Source organism: Anser anser (assembly GCF_964211835.1).
Source record: "Anser anser genome assembly, chromosome: 25".
Classification (NCBI taxonomy): domain Eukaryota; kingdom Metazoa; phylum Chordata; class Aves; order Anseriformes; family Anatidae; genus Anser; species Anser anser.
In genome coordinates, this window is record NC_139746.1 from 5,795,183 (window position 1) to 5,804,103 (window position 8,921).

General features: G+C 56.8%; 1 long non-coding RNA gene across 1 annotated transcript; it reads right to left on the bottom strand.

The window, feature by feature from the left end:
• Positions 1-4,192: 4,192 nt before the first annotated feature.
• On the bottom strand, positions 4,193-8,459 carry LOC310886242. Its single transcript, XR_014575252.1, has 3 exons — positions 8,073-8,459; positions 7,899-7,975; positions 4,193-5,611 (listed from the first exon to the last, which is right to left on the bottom strand). It is a non-coding gene; the product is annotated as an uncharacterized lncRNA (long non-coding RNA).
• Between the last annotated feature and the right edge of the window lie 462 nt (positions 8,460-8,921).

Sequence of the window (8,921 nt, forward strand, 5' to 3'; positions counted from 1 at the left end):
CTGTTTCAAAAACACAGAGTCAATTAAACCACCTTCCCCCCGCACTTGCTCTCTGGGCCTGCCTTACTCTTATTCAAGGGATGGGAGGAATTGCAGCATCCGTGTGGTGGGGAACAAGCACTGAGCTGGTTTTGGCTGATGGAGGCGGCTGCCCTACTGCTGCCGGGTGGGGGGGACGCTTGGCACGTGTGACCCCGAGAGCAGAGGGGCCCACAGATGTCAGCACCAGCCAGGCTAGGGGGGAGTCCCCGGGGCAATGCAGGGGGTGAGCAGGGCTCAGGGAGGGTCTCTTTTCAGAGGTTCTGTTCTGAGCCAGCGCTGGGAGCAGCTTGACAAGTTATAGTGCTTTCTGGGTCATTTTCACACAGACTCAGCAAAATGATTAAAATTAAAAACAAATAATAAAAAGAGAGAGAGGCAGAAAAAAGTCACAGCTGCTCTAGCACACACTCAAAATCCCGAAGAGCTTTTGGCTGAAAAGTGCTAAAGAAAAAAAAAAAAGCAATAAGCAGAAGTAATCTGCCTTTTGCTGCACTTTGCTCTCCTGCTGAGGAGCGGAGCAGCTTTCCCAATGGAGCCAGGGCCTCTCCCTGCCCGCTGCTGCCCCTTGGCAGCCCCAGCCCCGTCGGGTGAGCTGGTCCCCTGCCAGCCCAGATGCAGCAAGCGGCACTGCCAGCTCTGGTGACAGCCAGGGATTTTTTTCCCCCCCCTTAGGGATGCAGTGGGAGCCACGTACTGTCTATGGGCTCTTGGTGGTCATTAATTGTGCCTAATGAAACCTCGAGGAACTCACAGAAGGAGCTGCGATCCCCACGGCTGGTACAGCAGATTCTGTTGGACCCCGCAGAACTCGGGGTGTAGGGGGGGGAGAGTTCATTGGGATCCCCTTTGGCGCTTGGGGAGGGAAGGCTGGAGCCATGCGAGGGAGCACCCGGGGGGAGCATCCCCAGGGCATGGCCCCTGCACCAGGACAGGGCAGCGGCAGCCAAAGCCCTGGCCATGGGGACCGGGGACAGCAGCGGCCCCAGGACTTGTCCCACCAGGGCGGGCAATGCCTGGCTGAACCCTGCCCCATCCGTGCCCCAGTGCCCTTCCCTGGGAGCCCAGTTGCTGTTGGGGGGCACAGAAGGGGGTTAATCCCCAGCCCCCGGATTGCTGGTCGCCTGCTTTGCAGGGACGCAATCGTGAGTGGAGAGTGACACCGCATGGCCGGAGGCAGCAAGGCCCTGGGTGCCCTGGGGACACCAGCCCGTGGTTGTCCCCTTCTCGGGCTGGGAGGACGGGAGGAGCATCATGGAGCATCCCCTCCGTGTGGGCCGGGCACGGATGAGCAGGATGAGACCCTGCAGCACCCAGCTGCGAGATGCCACGGGCTCGCTCCAGCCGGCACCCCAAGCACAGAGGCACCTGTACCCATCGGTGCAGGGCTGGGGGTTGCACCCCAAAATGGAGCCTCCCCCCAGTGCATGGTGCCCATGCTCCTGGATTTGGGGAGCACAGGACAGGGACAATGCCACCACCAGCGCCGCCCCATCGCAGACTGCAAGCAGTGTCCATGACCTCTGCTGCATGGAGCTGCTGGCATTCCCTGTACAGAGCCCGGCTCCATGCAGCTCTGCCCTGACCCCATTGTTTCTGTGGCTTTGATCTGCTTCAGAGCATGAACCCCTGGGGGAAGACATCTCACCTTGTATTTACCTACAAAGCACCGGGCAGACATACCTGCTCCGCAAACACAGCAAGAGCTGATGACTAATCCTCGTTACTTTTAATAAATATTTGGTAACTAAAATAAAAGTTTCTTTCACCAAACACCTGCTGTTCTGAGCCGTCCCCAGCAGCAGCACGGTCAGGCAAATGGTCTTAATCCCCACAGAAAGGAGGAGGGACCTTTCCCCCTCCAGCTGTTGTGGCTTTGTGTGACAGCGAAGAGGGATGGAGCGATCTGGTGCCTGGCTCTCTGCCGGCCGTGTTAGGGCCCCTGGACATCAAGCACTCAGATGTCCCTCCCGGCAGCCAGCCAGCCTAAGGTGAAAAAAGGAGGATTCCCCCCATTCCCTTTATTTAGGGCCTTGTCCCAGTTCTTGCAGAACCGCTGAGCACTGGTGCCAGCTGCCTCTGGCAGGAGCTCTGTGTGCTCAATGTCCCTCACAGCCAGCACGCCCGTCGCCCTAGCCCAGGAGGGATGACGCACGTCGGGGCCGTGCCCCTGCTACCACCCGGTGCCATGGCCCCATTGCAGGGACATCGCTTCTGTAGCCGCTCACTTTGTGAGTGCAGGAGCCTGCACAGGACCTTGGCCCCATTGCTGCCAGCACCTAAGCTTGAGGCCACTGATTTACACTGCTGCAGGGAGACTGGTGCTGCCTAGCTCATTGCTCATCCCTGCAGCCAAGGGGTGTCTGTTTGCCGTGCAAATGCAGGGAGGTGCTTCAGGCACCAGGACAAATTAATAGGAGAAATTGCTGCCAGCAGATGTGCCCTGGTTCCTCCTTCCTGCTGTAACCTCAGCTCTGACTGACGATGGGGCTCGGAGCAGCCTGGAGTGGTGGAGTCAGGGCAGTGACACTGTGGGGCTCGGGCTGCCTGGGGCGGAGAATCCCCAGGAGCTGCCCCATGCAAGGAACATCAGCCTCTGAAATCCAGCTCTGAGCACAGACAGCCACCGCAGCCTCTTCCCCAAACCCGTCTTGCCCTGCCAACAAACCCAAATTGCACCTTGCTCCAGCAGCTGTGCCCTCAGCAGCTCCCCACTGGGTGCTCGGCACTGCAGTTATTCTGCACCAGAGCGAGCGTCCCTTCCCGAAGCACCAGCCACGGCTTGGTAACAGCAGCAATAACACTCATAAGCCCTACGCCTGCCCCAGGGGAACTGGGGCTCAGGAGGAGCAGCAGCTCCTCCGGGAATGCCAAGGGGTGAGTGAGATGGCTCCAAATCTCTGCCCTGGGACTGGGCAGTGCCACATGTGCCCGTGGATTCAGGCAGTGTGCAGGCAGGACCAAGAACAAGTGTGCTCAGGGAGCAAACCGGTGCTGCCCACACACAATTTCTCTTCCTATTCCCCCACCAGTGTCACTGCCCTGCCTGGTGCAAACCCCGTGGGATGGGGCAAAGGGGCTGGCACTGTCCTCATGGGAACCTGACAACACAAAACCAGCCGAGGCTTGGGCTGGGTGCGCTTGGGCATCATCGTGCGCAGCCTGGCCCTCCTGGTGCAGGGTGATGTGATGAGCCGCACTGGTGCAGCAGCTTTCTGCAGGACACTGCCTGCTTCACCCCCTCTCTCCCTGGTTCAGCAGAGGCACCGATGGCTGCTCGATGGGTCCAATGTCCCTGCTCCAGCCCTGACCAAGCCCATGCAGGGTCTGTGCCCACGCATCCCATTGCTCCCTGCCACTGGAGAGCCGGGGGCGGCCGCCCCGCTGCCTCCCACCCCATCCCCGTTGGGATGCGTCCCGATGCGATGCAGCCCACGTTCCCCTTCCCGCAGCTGCAGTGTGCAGAAGGCACTCCCGCCCCCGCAAGAACCCTGCCTGTGTTTATCTGAGCACGACATCGAATCCCTCCCGGCAGCTCCAGGCTCGTTTTCAAATATCATTAGAGCCGCTTTGCAGGCGATTAGGATTCCAGGCACTGCAGTGCCTGGATGGCAAATGTGCCACGTGCACCCGTGAGACAGAAACTGTCCCCGGTGCATCCCCAGCCCCTTGTCCCTGTGGCCCTACGGCTGCCCCCATGCTTCATGCAGGCAAACCAGGTCCTCTGTCCTTAATTGATCAGCTCCAGCTGTGGTCATGGCCTCCAATGGCCCTGGGGGGTTGTTGGGTCACACCACCCAGTGGCAAGAGGAACCCAACGCTGTGCCCGTTCAGTGCACTTGCTGAGCTCCTTGGGTGCTCACCTCTCTGCCTCGGGACCGAGGCAGCTGCCAGGGCTACCAGCCAGGAGAAGCCCTCCTCATCTATTTCTAATCACTCTCTCTCAACTCTGCAGCATTTCTGACCCATCTGTCACTTCACAAGATATCTCAGGAGAAAAGCTGCACTTTGATGTAGCTCACACAGGAATGCATCCCCAGCCATCACCAGATTTCCCACTTTGTGGGCAGACGCTAACTCTGAGCACCAAAATCCCCAAGGAAAGGCTGCCCCAGCTGCACTGAGGATGGCACATTGCCACCACACGCGACTGGGAACCTGGGGTCCTGCTTTTTTTCAGCTCCCTGCCTTCACTCCACGTCCTCTGAGTGGGATGAGAGCCATTATGTTGAAAGACAAGGCAAATTACGCTGGTGTGCAATGACGGTAGATCTGATTCATAAGCCAGGAGGGTTTTCAAGGTCTAATTTGGAATGAAAGACAGATGATGACTTCTTTAGTAACCAGGAAGACTTGGGAAACTTCAACTTTTCTTTGAGGAACACGTAATTACTTTCCAGCTTAGTGCTGTTCCCATGACTGTCTAAGAGCTTGGATTCTGCAGGACAGAGAGGCTGTCACGGTTAGGAAATTGGTTTTAAATAGGAAATGGCTTAAAATTTACCAGGAGGATCATCCCTTGACGTCATGTTAGTCTCCAGGAGCATCAGCCAGCACCAGCTTGAAGAGGGCAGTTTCTTCCCCAGGGAATTCAGCTGTTGAGAGTCCATCGCAGCCCATGCACGTGCATTGGGTTTATAAGGCACAGGTGTCCACGCAGCCCCGACCTCACCCATTCTGCCTGCATGGGGACCGGGACCCAGAGCCATCCGGCTGCCCCAAAGCTTTGAGGCTGCCCGATGCTCCGAGGCTCCATGCGTGAAGCCCTTTTTCCAGTTGGGCACAGTTGGGCTGCTGAGGGCACACAGGTGCACGGGTGAGTGCGTGTGGCCATCAGCCCAGGCCAGGCACGGCACCCAGCAGGCTGGAGGGGAGAGGGGCTGTGCTCCTGCACCCGCTGGGGCTGCAGAGACGTTTTGGAGAGCATCAGCACCGGAGGTGAGACTGCACTGGGCACCGGGCCAGCGTTATTAGCATCTCACAGGCAACAAATCCACCCACGTCCTCCACGGAAGGAAAAACTGTTTGGAAACAAGGGCTCTGCCTGGCACAGGGAGCTGGGGACATCCGGTGCCCCGCGCCTCCCGGCCAAAGGTGCCATACCAGGAGGATGCCAACGAATAGATGAGCTGAATGCCCACAACTGGGCACAGCTGCAAAGGCAGCCTGCCCACTGGCCCTGCACACTTCAGGCATTGGCAGGAGTGGGGCAGTTGTTCCCAAAGGACCATAGGTCCTTCACAGGACAGAATTAGGGTTCTGGGCACAGGGAAGCTGTTGCTGGCTACTGCGTTTTCCCAAGCTGGTTTCACTGTTAATGCCTTGTAAGCAGGATAGAGTCAGGCAGGGCAGCCCCCCCCAGGCTCACCAGGATGCACTGAGGGCCACTGGCTGCAATGCTGATGCAGGGGTCCCTGCTCCACCTCGCAGGGCTCATCCCACCTGCAGGCTCTGCTCCAGCACAGCGGCTCCCCTTGTTCCTCCTCATGCCCTGCCCCTTCCATAACAAACCTCAGAAAACTTCACCCAGCTGAGCCCCTGCATTTGCTGAAAGCCCCCAAGCGTGTCTCATCTGCACAAACAAGAGGAAGAGAAGGATGAAACTAGTTAAAGCAAAGTCCCAAGGAAGTGTTGTCTCATTACTCTCTACCTCTGACTAAAGCTACCAAAGCTGCATTAAACTTTAGGAGTAACAATAATTCATCACACTTCTGCCATCATTAATCCCGGGTAATTGTTTCTATAATTAAAAGCCCCATTGTGTCTTGTCTCTCTAATATGATTTATCAGATGGGGAGCACTCTTGCATGAATGATGCATGGCTGTTGGGAGGACATCTGCCTTTGGGCTGCTTGCGTGCAAGAGAATGCAGGGAGGCTGCCTCCAGTGCCAGCAGCTCCCTCATGGCGTTCAGCCCCAGGATGAGAGCCCCCGGCCTCTGATCCACAGGTGAGCTACAGCCAAGGAGCAGCAAGAGGAGCCACCTCTGGCCCCGGAGCTGCAGGAGGGCTGGGTTTGTTTTAGCAAAGCTGCATTAAAACCTTGAGCAGAGCCAGGCGTGACCCAAGGGGCAGAACCCTCCGATGGTGATGACCTAGGTGGTCTTTCAACTCTCCCCTCCATGTTACCATCCCTGGAGCTGAGGTGGGAGCTGGCTGGAGCGCACAGTAGAAGATGCGATCCAGGACAGTTCCTCAGCTGCTCTGAGCTGTTCTGGGCATAAAGTTCCCTTTGCTCCAGACTCTTCCTAAAAAAATAATTTTTGGAAACAAACCCGGGAGCTACTAAGAAGGCTGGAAGAGCCATAGAGGTCCCAGAAGGCTGCTCACCTCCTTGGGTGACCCACAGCGAGGGGCACAGCCAGACCAGAGCTGGAGTGGGTGCACACCTTGGCTCTCAGCATTCCCCACCACCTCCCACTTCTCTAAGCTAATATTTGCAGCATCTTAAATGGAATACGAATAAATAGAGCACGTTTTGGAGAGTGCATGGATGAAGTTAATAGGACCTGAAAATTACTCTCTTATGAGTCACCTCCCTAATGTATGTGCATGTGAAAGCTCGCAGCATGCTCTCCTTCCATCTTTGTCTTCCAGAGCTTTCACTGGGGGTTTGGCTGGGAAGGCGCACACGTGGGAGGCACCACTTATTCCCCACCTCAGCTGGACATCACCATTAACGAGGGAGTGGCCTAGCCCATGGCATCTCATGACTGTTCAGTTGCTTTGCTCACAGTGTGACATGTAATAAGTCTGCAGACCTCAGCTCTTCTGGACACCGGCCTCCTGCTGGAGAGCAGCCTCAGCCTCCAGCAGAGCACTGCTTTCCCAGTGCCACCCAGCTGTGACCCTGGTACAAGAGACGACAACCAGGCTGGCAGCACAGACATTGGCTCCTGGCCCCTAGAAGTCTTCAGAGCACACATGAGCCAAAAGTATTTGGCCTGGAAACGGTGCTCCCCTCAGGTAAGGGGTCTGCTTCCAGTGGTGCTGCTCACAGCCTGGAGCACTCCCGTACCAACCTGTGCCCCGGGGGCAGATGGGCAGCACGGAGCACCCTTGAAGGGAGCTCAGTTTTGGCTGCAGCAAGAGGCTGGACTACTCACACCTTTGGCTGTCCCCATCTCTGTGTGTCCAGCTCAGGGCTGAAACACTCTTTTAGTTGCTCAAAGCAACCTAGGCTCTTGCATTCAGATAAACTCCTGCGGTAGAGGGAGGTGAAGCCAGCCCATGTGGAAAGCTGGTGCTGGCAGCTCCCTGGAAGGGTCTCTGACCACACCGAGGTGCAGCTGCAGCACCGGTTGTAAAACCACTGCGTTCAGGGCAGCCGCAGCGCTCGGAGAGCAGCTGCCTGCGCTGTGGAGCAGAACCAGCCAGGCCTTTGGTGCAGCCCCTCAGCACCGTCTGGAGCTCAATATCACACAATAAAGTGGGATTTATTGTCTGGGAGGCGTGGGCAGGAGCCTCGTGCAGATGACAGCACTGAGAGAGCACCTACCTGGGGGGCAGGGGGGTTGGATCTCCTCTGAGCAGCTGGAGGCTGAGCAGGACAGGAGGGGCACAGCCCGAGGGGTCCCCCCATTGCCTGCTCAGAAGGATGCTCCCAGATCACAGATCAAGAACAGGGACAAAGGAGAGGAAAGGGAAAGATGCTTGGAGGTGCTTAGCAAAGAGCTACGCCTTTCAATGGATGGAGATGCCCCCGTCCCCATGTCCCGCTCTTAGTCCCCACATCTCCACCCAGCTGTAGCACAAGGAGGGGCTGAGTCCCCAGGAAGCATCAGGTCCTGTAATGCCCCACGGGTGAGACACCACAGCACCACCGAGCCGCCCTCAGCATCCTTCTAGCCACAAACCCACCTTTGTGCGAGGTATGAGCCTTGCCCTGCTGCCAGCCCCAGGCACAAGCAGGCATTCAGGGAAGTCCATCCACAGCCCTGGGAACCAACAGGGGGTTACTCCTCCGTCCCCTCCAGCAGCGGTGGCCCCTGTCCTGCCCTCCCCCCCAAGTGACCACAGAATCACAGCACATACCTGGATCGGATCCAAGGTGAACACTCAGGATAAAGCATCTCTGCAGCTCATTCTCCCTCCTCTGATCCATTTGCTGCCTTCACATTCATCTGAGGAAGTCTCTTCTCCCTAAATCAGGGCTCAAGACTCAGGGAGGATTTGGGCATGCACCTCATTGCAGACAGGTGGGCCCAAAACTGATCTGCAGGTGAGCTCAAAGCCAGGTTTAGTGCTAGTCCCTTCCTCACTACATTTTGAGGCATAATGGTTCTGCAGTCTGGCACTCAGACAATGAACAAAGCCCCCTCTTTATCTTCACATCCAGCATTACTGAAGCTCAGGAGCCAGCAGGAAAATCCTGCACAGATTTCAGAAAATGTCCTTACCTAGCTGTGTGCCGCTAAATGATGTTTTATCATTCTCTGCTTTGAAAATGCTGGCTGAAGAGAATAGGGCTATTAAAAAACAAACAAGGAGCAATTAACTTAATGCAGAGCCCAACATAATATCCGTGAGTTGCAATATCAGCTCCTTTATCAACCTTAAGTAAAACCTTGCTATTATTCAGCAGTAATGAAACCCCTGCTGCTGTGGCTGCAGATAATGCAAGGTGAGAGGAATACCTGCACTTAAAGAGACACTGCCATAGGGAAGGATGAGGGGCAGCTCATGACTACCTGAGCTTTGACACTCGGGACGGTCCTGCACACTGGGGGTGCACAAATAACTGATCCAACCTGGGAGGAAATCCGCCCTGCCCAGCCCAAGCCATGCCCTACTGAAGCAGGGCCACGTGGAGCTGCAGCAGGTCTCTGGCCAGAGCCACACGTGGAAGGCCAGTTTCAGAGCCCCAGGGAGGGCTCCACGGGC